We start from the raw sequence: 13350 nt of genomic DNA, 5'->3' as shown, positions 1-13350 counted from the left end.
TCTTCCAATGGTAGAACAAATGATGGGAATTTTGCCATCAAATTACTGAGAGAGAGGCTGATCCCTGCATCTGCTTTGTATCTGTTTTTTGGGAAAAGGCCAGAATTGGGCAGAAGGTACTTTATTTAGTTATAGACAATAAGAACTGTCACAGTTACATTAAAAAAAAAAACAAAACCTGAGAGGAAGTAAGCATGCATACTTAATTCAAAGAGCTCTTTCTATCTAACAGAAGGACAGGAAGATAATTCCTTTACAGTCACATCTCACTACTGCATGATTTCCTGTAAAGTCTTGTCATACATGTGGCTATTTTCAGAGCTCAGTGTGTCCAATATGATTTGGCAACTGATATTCCGCTAATCCTTAAATTTAGCCATTAAGTCACTCATGGATTTTCTGCAATCTAAAAGTAACTTATTATTATTATTTTTTTAACCTGAGAAACAAATTGAAACTTACGAATCCATGTTGGAAAACCAAGTGATCAGAGGGACCTGATAAAAATATTCCACTGATTTCAGTGAATATTGAATCAAGATCCCAAAGGAGACAGTACATCTGAATTCATTACTTGAATTCTTTCCTAACGCTTTTGATAGATCTGTTTGTGGAGGAAGAGAAGTCTTCTAATGAGACCACAGATGTGGCGACTCTCACCGTGGGGTACTACAGACCTAATTTTAGTAAAACCTGCCTACCAATTTTCAGGAACCAAAACAATAAAGAAGTGGTGATATTTTTCTTGAGCAAATAGTTGGTTTTGAATTCTTCAACAATGTGGGTTCCATTAAAATCTTGACATTTGCCAGACCTTGGTATTTACCTTCATTGTTTTCCTTTCTTGGTATTCTCTATACAGAGACCAGGAAATACTATGATAAATTTAACAAATGTTTGGTGAATGTCAACATTTTAATGATGCCCTGTTTTGTGAAGTGGAAGGGATGGAGCTGTCAGCAGTAAGGGTAGATAGGTCTGTTATCTGAAAGAGAAACAGCCATTCTGAAGATATTTTTCACATGAAACAGTGCTAAACTAACAGCAAGGGACTGTCTTGGAAGTGTCAGTCCATTCTTAACTCTCTCTGTACTGCCTAGATACTGTCAGAGCACAGTGTAGGATATATGACACAGAAGTCTTCAAATAACATGCTGATGGGTTCATTGTAAGAAACTAGAGACAGATACATATGTTATAATGCAACACCTCAATGCAACAAAACCTAGGCTGATGTATTTGTCACATTTAATTATAAAGAATCTTGCCACCATTCTCAAGAGTTCTTTTTCTCCTTGCTAAAGTCAACGTGTTAATGTATGTTTTTTTTTAACATATATATATATATATATATATATGTATATCACTCTAAAAGTAATGCCTCCTATTTATTTCCATGGAAACTGCCACAGATACAGAGAGTACAATAACACTATTTGATACAGCAAATTCTCAGCTACGAAACACTATTTTTCAACACAGTCACCACCACTGACTTTGCATTTTCACCAGTGATGAGCAAGAGTCTACATGATGTGCTCATAAAAATCTGCACCAGCAGAGGTGACCCAGTGTCATTATCACTGCTGCTGAAAAGCACCACCCACTGTCTCCCTGTGCTCACATCCACTGTTTGGTCTCCAGAAGCATTCAGCAAGCATCAAAGATTTCAGTGGGTGCCATTTTTTCTGCATGGAGGAATTCAATGACACACCTTTGCTTTATGTACTTCCACGTCAGGCACCATTTTATCAGGCTGCCTCTCAGCTGCCATCTGTCACACAGCAACAAAACATAATGGAATATCAGTGGGAAGTCCAGTCTCTACTGCCATATCATCAGCATCCACCTCTGACTTTGTAGGCCAAAATACTAAAATAGGAGACATTGCTTTTGGAGCAGTTCTCACATACATGACATCGTTGCAATAGCTTATAACTTGCTGTCCGCTCTTACCTAAAAACAGTAGCCTGGATGTGCATTGTACACTGAGGAGATGCAGGTACCAGGGATTGCAATCAGGCCTCATCACTCACAAGAGTAAGTTCCTACTCCTACATACCTGTGTGTCTCGCACATGTGCATGTGTGCGCACAGCAGGAAGAGAGGAAAGAGCTAAGTGACTTGACTGTTAGAGACATAGATCCCAAGAAATACTGCTGGTGTTTGGTACCTGCAACATTTTGTTCCTTTTAGATTTTTCTCTTAGGCAGTGCAGCTCTGTGGCAGATTTAACTTCTCTGAGCACCAAAGCCTGACAGATCTGTGACTAGACTCCTGCAAGTGGCAGTGGATTGGAAGATCAGGGACAATCCATGGCCTCAGAACATCTTTGTCTTGCTTCCCCTATGCAGGAGATATAATTCTTGCTCCTCATCTTGTGTTTCAGTTACTGCTCTGTCATGGTTTTGTGATTTTCGGTTATTGGTATTCCACATCATAACATCATGTAGTGGATGTACCTAGTTCTCAGAAGAGAAAGACTACTACAGTCCCCATGGTACTTTTCTCCTCTGTTACCATTTTTCCAGCTGGAGGGAAAAGATAAAAGCTCGCAGTATAAAAACTTGCAAATCATGAGATCTCGTCCCTTTTTCTGCCGTCTCTCATCTTGGCAGCACCTCGCTCTCCAGCCATCTTATCGTCGGTAGTAGAGTAAGGCCTACTTTGATTTTGGGACATTCTCTCTCTCTGTATTGGATTTATCAGCTTAAATTGTAATTATATTGTATTATAGTGTGTTGTTTTGCATTCCGATATTTTATTTAGTAAATTAGTTTGTTTCTCCTCAGATTGTTGCCGCTGTTCTTTGCTCTCAGGGCCATCTCCTTACCCTTTTCCCCTTTTCCCTTTTCCCGGGGCGTGGGCCCATGGATCCCCCATCCCCTTCATCATGGTACCGGGCCAAACGCCCGTAAACCGCTGACATGCTCTCACCAGTAGGATGGCAAGAGGCAATGAGACAAGCACTTTAGGATAAATCCCTCCAATGCTGTTAAGGATGGAGTCCTTAAACAGAGGAATTTTACACTGCTCAGGTGCTATGTTGGGATGAGACTCGGTGCTAATGGTTGCTGTCCCCTTTGCAGCTAACAGGGCAGGCTCAGCATCCCTGAGGAAGTGATTAGGCCTCAGGCAGGCAGGGCATCTCATTCTTTCCTGCTGAAGCCTTTCCAAAGGTTCTGAGAGAAAAGCTAGAGACAGCAGCAGGAGTTCAGCTGCTGTGGGGATGGACTCTTCCTAATTTCTTTATGGACAAACACATTCATCGTGGAGGACTCCACTGAAAACTTGTGCAAGAATGAAAGTGGTGAGAATCTGGCATCCTGTGTTCTGTTTTCTCAGAAAAGTAGTAAACTCTCCCCAAGCATGGAACTGGGCCAGGCTATGTGGTCCTGGCAAGGCACTGTCACAGCACAAAGCTAAAATTTCTCTCTCAGAACTTAATCTCAAGGAGTCATTTGATTACTTTTAAATGTGGCTTCATTTTCAATTATTTTTCTCAGCATGTTCTCCTTCCATGCGGAACATAAGCCCTGCCGTTCCGTGGCTGTGCCAGGCCAGAGAAATGCGTGAAGTGCTGTGTGGTGTGGGCACTGAATCACCACCTCCCTGCTCCTCTGGCACTGGACGAAGGCGCCCTCAGCCTGCCTGCAGCCTCAAGGAGCCACGGCTCACTGGAGACATGTCACAATGCAAAAGCTGTCCAGGAATTATCTGCAGACATTGTATGTGGATTTGAGTGCTGGTTTGGGACCCCCGGCTTGGCTTCTCAAAGCACAGCACAAGCAGAGCTTGGAGAGCTGCTGGCTCCAGGCCTAAGAACAGCTTTAGTCATATAGTCACGTGGGGTTGCTCCCGGGCTTCATGTTGTATGAAATACACTTCACACAGAATAGAAGAAAAATGGAATTTTGTGCCCAGTGCTTTGCTTATTGTCCTTATCAGTACTTTAAGATGACAGTGGGTGCTTGCAAGCACTTACAGGCACTGAGAAGAAACTGAAAATGCTCATCACTTTACCAAAACTTAAACCTTAACAAAGAACACAAATACAAATATCACTTTCCACTTTCAGACAATTTTTTGTTAATTTAATGTCTCTTAACTCCTCAAACCTCAGTGAAAATTAGTTAGCCTACAAAGTATTAGCAATTATTGTCTTTTCAGAGTTCATTTAGATCAGTGATAATTGTGTGCATGGTCATATTTTATAGGTATAATGAAAAATAGGATGTGTAGACTAATCCATAACAAATGTTTGAATTTGCAAGTTTCAAAAAGATACCACAGAAAACAAGATAATGTTTCTTCAGAAAACTGTGTAAGTATTAGTGGGATTTTGATGGCTGTTTTTACGTGCACTTCCTACTTCATGATAATGCCTGAAGTTCTGTCAGGCAAAAAGGCGCCAAAAATACTATAAGAAATATTTACATCCTGACCCAGAACTGGGCAGCCAATGTAAGTAAACTGGTTAAATAAATCATAATAAAAAAAAAATCAAAAAATCTCTGCAGATATTCTAGAAAGCCAATATAGTAATACTAAGGTATCTACCATAATTTTATAGTTAGCGAGTTGCAAACAATTACGTGCACTAATTCACTCAAATCTCACATTGATCTTCACTGAAACTAATCAAATATTAACTGCATACTTCTGCACTGCATTACTAAAATATAGTTATTGAACCCTTTCCAACATATAGTAATTCTCAACTACAGTACAAATTTTATTTTGTACTGCAAATTCCTTAATACCAGTCTTTAATTCAGTTATAGCTGTGTAATCTGAAGACTGGCTTCCACCCTGTCAGCAAGCTGCAGACAAGATCCAGCACGTAGTCAAGCTACATGCTGCACTGAGATATATTAATCACCATGGGAATGGGATGTCCTAGGTAACTCAACCCTGAAATAAACTTTGATGGACATAGCAACTATAAAATTCACTTCAAGCTGGATGCTACCTGCAGTTGGTACATAACAATGAAAAGAGGAATAAATAATGCACAATGAAGATGAACTGTGAGTGGGAGACTCACCATCAGTGAGAAGCATTCATTTAGATATCTGTTCTGTGTTTGGGAAAAGTCACCTGAGGCAGCAAAATTAAAAAATGGTTATCACATCAGGCTTTCCAAGAGCAAACTGAGTTTTACAAACGTCCTATTCATGTTCGACGTTTTAAATCAGCAGGGATAATGTCCATCCTTCAGTTTCAGAAAGGAACTGGTTAGGAATTCTATGGACTCCTTTGCTCATTTTCATTTACTTTTAAAACTATGGGAAAGAATCCACAGGTGCTGCTACTATTTAATAAAGGTGTTTGAAGTACTCAGGTAATGCCTGGCATTATATCCAGTATTCATGCCTGGCAAGAAATGGATGGCACACGATTTTGATCAAGAACATAAAGTAATGGAAAACCATCACAGCACATTTTTAATGTTTTCAAATGAGAGAATCATCAATAATAAACTGTGGTTTTTTCAGAGCCCCCTGTGATCCTGTTTTAGTTTGCATGTTTTTAGCAGTTTGATCAATAATCTGGAAGACCAGGAAATATCATCTTTGCTAGAAGTGATGTGTAAGAATGGAGAAGGGCTAAACCAGAATAAAATAGGAAAGACAGAAAAGCTCATCAGCAAGGTTAGACAAATGAGCACACACTAGGTGTTATAACACAGCTAGATGTAAAGAAATGCATCCAGGAATATAATATGTAAGCCAAACTTATAGGAGTAGTTTACTTCAGGGACTCTAAAAAACATTTAGAAATCATACTGGATAATCAGTGGTCCATGAGTGCCTAGTGTAATGCTGCATCCAAAAGACACAGTACAGTCCCTGGAAGAATAAACAGACGAATTTCTGTAGGCAGTCTGCAAGCAAGTGAAAGGGAATTATATTAAGTCTGGATTTGGCACTGGCATAATCATATTTTGACATTTATGCTGAAATGTGTTGTCTGTGATTCATCAGGGATGTTTATATATTGGAGAAGGTTCAGAGAAAATCAGTGAGAATCATTACATGGTTGGAATACAAGCCTTTAAACTCAAGGACTGCCATTTAGCTAGTTCTCCTAAGAGATTAAGGGCTAACTTGATAAGAGTATCAAATTAATAGGAATGAATACTCTGATAACAAAATAATGTAACAATATTCAGGACCAGAAGTAAAAGTCAGAAACACTCAGAGGAGAAAGGAAGTCCAAATTTCTACTAATCACTGGAATAATTAAAAAAAAACAACTGTGCTAGATTCTCAAATTTGGGAATGTTAACAACAGGCTTGGAAGTTACTCTAAAAGAGATCCTTTAGTTAACTTAGACAGAATTTACCCAGGAAAGATCACACAAAATCAGGTTACTTGATTAAAAATGTGGGATTTTTTTTCAGTCCTTGCAGTGTAAAAATAATTTATGAATAAGAAATTGAAGCCAAGGGAGACTGCATATTGAAGAAGTCAGCAAAGTATAGCATTTGGAATGAATCTGCTCCTTGACATATTTGGAGTTTTACAGGACAGTCTTACCCCTTACTATCCTCTTTCTCTGCACAACAGACTCACAACTCCCACTGACCTACACAGAGATAAGACTTTAAAAACTACATGTACAAGCTAGCATTTTTGCACTGGTGAGTCAAACCAGGTGTGTAATTCCCAGAACGTAAGATACCTGCTCCAGGTCATATTACTGCCATGTGATTGAGTAGCCTGCTGGTCGCCAGTTCCCACATAACAGGATTCTCCTTCCTAAATATAGCACTTCGCCTTTTGAACAGCATGTTTTTTTTGTAATTTCATCTGGACTGTAGCTGCTTAGACTGCTTCCAACAATGATGTGGGAATGGACCAAAAGCCTCCCTGCAAGGGAGGTAGATGGCATCTGTCACCTCATTGCAATGTGAGCCAGGAGTGCAACACTGTTGCTAAAATACATTGTTTCACCATGATTTGTTCTTGATGAACGCATGCTGCTCATGTGCCACTGCATCCTCTCAGAGCTGAAAGGCCCTTGTACTCCATTAGGGTACAGAAATTTAGTCTGTTTGTCTCTAGTTTTCTTCTCGCACACAATAATCTAATGAGATTTATCAAGGCCAAGAGGAAGGTGCTGAATTTGAGTCGAGGCAATCCCAGATACAAGTATAAACTGGGAGAAGAACTCCTTGAGAGCAGACCTCGGGTGTCATGGTTTTGTGATTTTCGGTTATTGGTATTCCACATCATAACATCATGTAGTGAATGTACCTGGTTCTCAGAAGAGAAGGACTACTACAGTCCCCATGGTACTTTGCTCCTCTGTTACCATTTCCAGCCGGAGGGAAAAGATAAAATCTCACAGTATAAAAATTTGCAGATCACGAGACCTCGTCCCTTTTTCTGCCGTCTCTCGTCTTGGCAGCACCTCGCTCTCCAGCTGTCTTATCGTCGGTAGTAGAGTAAGGCCTACCTTGATTTTGGGACATTCTCTCTCTCTGTATTGGATTTATCAGCTTAAATTGTAATTATATTGTATTATAGTGTGTTGTTTTGCATTCCGATATCTTATTTAGTAAATTAGTTTGTTTCTCCTCAGATTGTTGCCGCTGTTCTTTGCTCTCAGGGCCATCTCCTTACCCTTTTCCCCTTTTCCCTTTTCCCGGGGCGTGGGCCCGTGGGTCTCCTGTCCCCTTTGTCACGGAATCGGGCCTAATGCCCGTAAACCGTTGACACTCGGGAGAAGGACTTGGGGGTCCCGATGGATGAAAAACTGGACACGAGCCAGCAGTGTGTTCTTGCAGCCTGGAAGGCAAAAAATATCCTGGGCTGCCTCAAAAGAGGGGTGGCCAGCAGGGAGAAGGAGGTGATTCTTATCCTCTACTGTGTCCTTGCGAGGACCCATCTGGAGGACTGTGTCCAGCCCTGAGGCCTTGTCAAGGCTTTATGATTTTTGTTATCGGTATTCCACATCATAACATCATGTAGTGCATAGTTAAAGAGTTAATGCTCCAGTTCCATGGATCATGGATAGTTCCGGGTACCTGGTTCTCAGAAGAGAAGAACTACACTTCCCAGAGGACTTTGCTGTTGTTACCATTTTCCACTCAGAGAGAAAGATAAAAACTGTGTATTACGAGACTTCCCTTTTTCGCTCCTGCTCATCCCGGCAGCATCTTGCTCCCCAGCTGTCTCACCATCGGAGTAGAGTAAGGCCTACCTTAATTTTGGACACTCTCTCTCATTTTATTGGATTTATTAGCTTAAATTGTAATTATATTGTATTATAGTGTGTTGTTTTGCATTCCGATATTTTATTTAGTAAATTAGTTTGTTTCTCCTCAGATTGTTGCTGCTGCTTTGTTTTTAGGCCCATCTCCCTACCCTTTTTCCCTTTTTCCTTTCCCGGGGTGTGGGTCAGTGGGTACCTCTGCCTCATTAGTCACGGAACCGGGCTGAACCTGCCTGTAAACCGTTGGCAGGCCCCCAGTAGAGGAAGGATGCAGAGCTGTTGGAGCATCTCCAGGGGAGGGCCACGAAGATGATCATAGGATTGGAGTAGCTCTCCTATGAAGAAAGGTTGAGAGAGTTGGGCTTGTTTAACTTGGAGAAGAGAAGGCTCTGAGGAGACCTCATTACGGTCCTCCAGTAATTTAAGGGAGCATATAAGTAGGAGATGGACTGATAGGACATGGGGGAATGACTTTAAAAGAAGGGAGATTTAGGTTAGATGTCAGGAGAAATTTTTTACTCAGAGGGTGGTGGAGCACCAGAACAGGCTGCCCAGTGAGGTTGAGGATGCCCCATCACTGGAGGCACTCAAGGCCAGGTTGGATGGGGCAGGAGATCAGGGAAGCCTGATCTAGTGGTTGGAAACCCTGACCATGATAGGAGGATTGGAACTAGATGATCTTTAAGGTCCCCTTCAACATAAGCCATTCTATGATTCTCTGATTCTCATTCCCCTCTTTTTAAAGGTAAGAAATATATCTATCCTTCTGCAGACTTTGCAAATTCACCCATCTTTTCAATCACTAGGTAATATCTGCTCATTTTAATCCTCATAACACTTGAAGGATATATTTCAGCAAATTTAATGATTGAAGTGTGCTAAAAGTCTTTAAGAATTATTTGACCTGATCTTTGACTATTTGGTCAGAGTTCTTGTCCTCTCATTAGCTGTTGTTAGCTGTATTAGAGGAGCAACCACAGTTTCATTGCAAAATGAAAAAAAAATAAAGCTGAATGTTTCTGCCCCTGTGCCCATTATGTTAGAGAGTTGTACTTTCCTCTATCTCCTATAAAAGAACAATATTTACAGAAATGTTGATGTTGCCCCTTACATCCATCTCTAGTTGTAAAGACTTCTTACTCTTTCTGGTCTTGTCCATGCATATTGATGCATTTTTAGAAGCAGCCCGCAGCACCCTGTTTCTACTTATGGTTTCTCCTTGATTTTCCTGTCACTCTAAAGATCCTGGTGTTGCATTCTGGTCTTTTACAAAAACTTCTCTCCTTTCTTCACATTGGGATAGAGAATTATCTGATTGGCTTTTTATGTTTTCTCCCCTAGAAACTTTCAGCTCTCCACTTTGTGTTTGAAATCCTCCCTAGGAGAATTTGCCAAACAATTTTTGGGTTTACTGAAGTTCACTGCTGTTGCCTGACTGACTGTTATCATGATGTATGGAAGCCCTCAGACCATGTCTACATCAAGTCTTCTCTAGGATGAGAGCCATTAATTTGTCTCATCAAGCCACTGCTGGCAGATTGCATCCTGTGCCTCTCTGAGAAGTCCCCTTTCTGGATGCAGTTCTCTGCTAATGCACAACGTTTCCCCCTCTGCCTCTTTCCTTCCCCTCCCTTATTATGATTTCCCGCTGGTATGACCTGCATGGCTTGAACAGCTACCACTTGAGCTAAATGAAGGACTATATTTATATTAGCTACTGGCGATAGTAATTTATTAAATTCTGGAAGATCAGCCACTAGAGGGAATCTAAGATATACTGCCAGAATGTTAAGCTCTCTCCCTTTGATCCTTTACCTCGTACACGATGGCATTTGGAATGGCTTTATGCATAACGAAAATCTAGTTTTACAACCTTTGATAGACAACAACTATGCATGTGTCTATTCTTTGCAATGAAAATATCTTTGCTGAACTGCAGCTGCTGTGGGTTATCTCTGAGAGTCTATTTAAATCCTAAAATGAGCACATATTAACTCCCTCTTGCTGTCTGAAGGTGCAGTACTGTGCTTTCTAAGGCTCAGTTGTCCAGGCATCCCCAATTAAGAGACTGAAATCTGAAGCTCAGAAACAAAATGACAAAGTATGTTACAGACTAGCAATTTTGGTTGATGCATTTGCGTCCTGGTGAGTTTACATCTACTATCTACAAGAGAACACAGTAACTAACAACTGCTAAAGACAGAGGAGAGTTTCTTCAGATGAAAAAGAATGAAAGAAGCTCAATGATTTCTTCAAAAACAACCTTCTCTTGCTGAAGACATAAGTAGGGGAAAAACAGTGGTAGCAGAAATTTTAAAGCTCAAAGTGATCTGAACATATTTGCATAATTCTTTTGCCTTGAAAGTGGAAAGAAAAGAGGCTGAAATGGTTCTGCAGTGCCCCTTTAAGTCATACTGACACTGGGGCTGGTAACTGCACCCTGTGGTTTGCATTACTTTTTTATGTGTTCCTGTTTTTACGGAGTGCTAAATGGCTTAATTACATTTTACTAGTTTATTCTGTTCATAATTCATTAATCTGGTACATACTATTTTCTTCTCAAAATGGAGAATACACCATCATTTTCATGTAGTAGTATCTCTAGGTATGTGTAACTTTCTGACAAGTACAACATGGTTTAACTCACTATTTATTAGGAAATTATTAACTTTATATAAAGGTGCAAGTTGTGAATAAAAAACATAAGCTGGGCAGACTAACCTCATTAGCAGCACACCAGGATCCCAACTGATTTAAGTACATGATGGTGCTGATAGAGTGAAAAGAATTTATTTTTCAGTCTGCTTAATATTCTTTTACTTACTTTTACATAGGGAGATCTCCAGTATTCACTTGGAAAGTTTTGAAGGCCATAAACAAATACCTTGCAAGTTTGATTCCCCTATTATTTGACCCAAAGGAGATGTCATGGTATGTATGGCTCTTTACCAGATGTGTAGCAGAGGCTCGGGGACTGCAGGGCCACCCCATCACATTCTTCACTTCAAGAGATAGTTCATAGCAAAGGCAGGGATGAGATGAACCAGAAAAGCAGGAGGCAGGTCGGATAAGGAACCAGAGGTGGAAAGACTCGAGCCTGACACTGTTGAGCTGACCCTTGTCTTGTGGGAGCAGTTAACTACTACCTCACTTGCTATTTCTGAGAGATCGGGCTTAACAGTTTGGTTTTGCTTTCTTCCCTGGGTGCCTGATGCCATTCGCCGTCAAAGAAAGCAAGTAACTGATACTTCTTCTGTCATGTCCATTTAAAAATAAAGTTGGTGTCATAAAGTGAAAGAATGTTTTATGACATCTCAAGGGTGATGCATCTCTAGATTTTAGTGCTGCAGGTAAAGAAAAGCTGAATTGTTTTGACTTATTTTGAGTGAGAGATGGCACAATGATGCAGACCTGAAGGTCCAATCTCAGAGACTTCTCAGCTGCAAATTCAAGACTAGAAGTTTTGAGGATAAAATTGGACAGCTTTCTGCTGTCCTTGCTTTCCACTTCCCCTTTTCCAGGCTTCTGAAAATATGTATTTCAAATAAATGGTCTTGAGCAGACACAAAAGGACTTATTTAAATTTAAGCACCCAAGAGAAGGGATGTTTTGTTATGTCTCCAATTCCACTTTTGTGAAATCTTCCTACTGGAAAAACACTGGGAGAATGTACTGTCCATTTTTTGCCAATAGAAAAATTCAGTGGGACTTCTCTGGAATTAAGATGGTATACAGCAAGGGCTTTGGGGCTTCCCAGTGGAACTCTGCTGGAGTTTTAAGTGATGCCTACCCTATCTGTATCCCTCTATCTTGAGGCAAGATAGTCTGCAGTTTGCAAGCAAGTAGAATGCATGAATACAGCTTCCACATCAAATACTATGATCAAATGAAGTAATTTAAAGACACTGCTGATGACTTGACATCTCTTAAAAATGTTCTGTTACAAATAAACCTTAAGGTAACTACAAGTAAAAGTAATAGGGAAATACCTTCCAAACAGTTTTGACCTTCTTTTTTTTTTTTTTTTTTTTTGAGCCATCAGTATACAGGAAGGCAGTGCTTACCTGAAACATCTGCCATGGAAACTTGAAATTGAAACTGTAGATGACCCAAGAAGAAGCAGGGGTGAGGGCAGAGAGGAGCAAGTTGGACCACAGCCTTCAAATACAAATGAGGGCAAAAGGACTAGTCATTATACAAAGGAGCAGGCCTTCTGTTCCAGGGATCTGTCAAAAAACCTCAGCTTTTTCATGAGAGTCACCACAAAAAGCCCACAGAGCTGAGAGTGCCCTTTTAAACAACTCACTGAATCTCACGTAACTGGTTTGTGCTGCTTGATTCAAGAGGCACAGGCTACAATAATGGAAGAAAAATGACCCACTATAGATTTGAAAGATATGCATCACTTTTTTAAAGCTAACTTGAAATGGAAAAACACCTTGCTAAATTGCTATTTTTGTTGTTGCTGCTATTGTTGGTGTTTTTTTGTTGTTTGTTTTTATTTCTGATTACTAAACTGATTTCTTCTGCTTTTTATCTGTGGCAACATGCTTCCCTCATCTTTTTCTTCTTATTTCTTTTTATTTTAAAACCTTTGATGACATAAAAACTCATTTTTGTATTTTTCTTTAACCTTATTATGTCAAAATGAAGTCTGATTCATTTTTTCTCCCCTAAACTCCTGCTTTGCACTGCTTGTTAGCTAAGGAGCCCATCCTGCAAAATCAGTTGCAAAATATAGTTCGAGCCCTCCTGACCTTTCAGCAAGTTAAACACCCCATGTAAACGACTGAGAGACTTGGTCATGCTCAGCTCCCTCATTCAATTTGCATGTCCTTGTCTTCTTTTTCCTAAGATGGCTGTTAGCTCTAAAATAGCTGTCATGCATATAGGATCAGATATTTTCTATGTCAGTTTATCTAAAGCAATTACAATAACAGATGGTTGTCCTCATTGGCTTGAGAAAAGTTGCCTTTAGCTTTCACACTGAGTAACTTCAACTAATAAATTATTTAGAAATAAATGGGAAAAGAAGTAGGGAAAACAATATAATTAAATAGCTTCATAGCCTTATCTCTACTTTTTTAAAAGCTAGATCTCCAATTTAAATCCATCATGTGCTGAAA

Source organism: Numida meleagris, chromosome 4 (assembly GCF_002078875.1).
Source record: "Numida meleagris isolate 19003 breed g44 Domestic line chromosome 4, NumMel1.0, whole genome shotgun sequence".
In the NCBI taxonomy this organism is placed as follows: domain Eukaryota; kingdom Metazoa; phylum Chordata; class Aves; order Galliformes; family Numididae; genus Numida; species Numida meleagris.
This window is presented reverse-complemented; position numbering follows the sequence as displayed.